We start from the raw sequence: 611 nt of genomic DNA, 5'->3' as shown, positions 1-611 counted from the left end.
CGGGGGCTGCCGCCCCCGGGGCTGCTCCGTGTGCCCCTGCGCCTCGGAGGGGACCACCACCCCAGGGTGGGGACCAGCACCCCAGGTGGGGAGCAGCATGGGGTGCACAGTGCTATGGGAGATCATAGCACCAACCAGCCCTTGCAGTGAAACTGTGTTGTGCTGGAAGTTGCTGGTTTTGCATGCTGGACCAGCATGGACAAAGCTGGGCCCTGGGCCCTGGTGGCGTGACCCTCTGGGGTGGGGGGTGACAATGACAGCCACACCCCACTCACATGACCTCAGGATCCATGCAGAGCATGGGCAAGGCTGCATGCGGGGCTCACCACAGCCTTGGCAGATCTTGCTGGGAAGCAGAAAGATGGCGAAGCAGGCAGTGATGCAGCGAGGGGGAGCAGCTCTGGGGCCAGATCCTGACCCTCTGTCCCCTCTTACTGGCAGGGAAGGGCATGCCTGAGGACCATGCCAGCTCCCATGGTCTGAGGCCAGGCCTTCTCCCGTGCCCGGGGGTCCTGTGTGGGCAGGCAGGTGGGCAGCGAGGCCTGGGCACGATGGGGTTTGCCCACCCCGGTGCAGGCAGCGGCTCAGGGAAAGCGAAGGCGAAGTGTTTA

General features: G+C 65.1%; 1 protein-coding gene across 1 annotated transcript in view; it reads left to right on the top strand.

The window, feature by feature from the left end:
- Nucleotides 1-611, top strand: part of FGFR4 (fibroblast growth factor receptor 4) — a 28475-nt gene that overhangs the window by 539 nt on the left and 27325 nt on the right. The gene's annotated exons all lie outside the window — the stretch shown is intronic.

Source organism: Egretta garzetta, unplaced genomic scaffold (assembly GCF_000687185.1).
Source record: "Egretta garzetta isolate BGI_Z169 unplaced genomic scaffold, ASM68718v1 scaffold1257, whole genome shotgun sequence".
NCBI classification, from domain to species: Eukaryota; Metazoa; Chordata; class Aves; order Pelecaniformes; family Ardeidae; genus Egretta; species Egretta garzetta.
The sequence above is the reverse complement of the archived record's forward strand: the minus strand, read 5'-3'. Positions and strand labels throughout refer to the sequence as shown.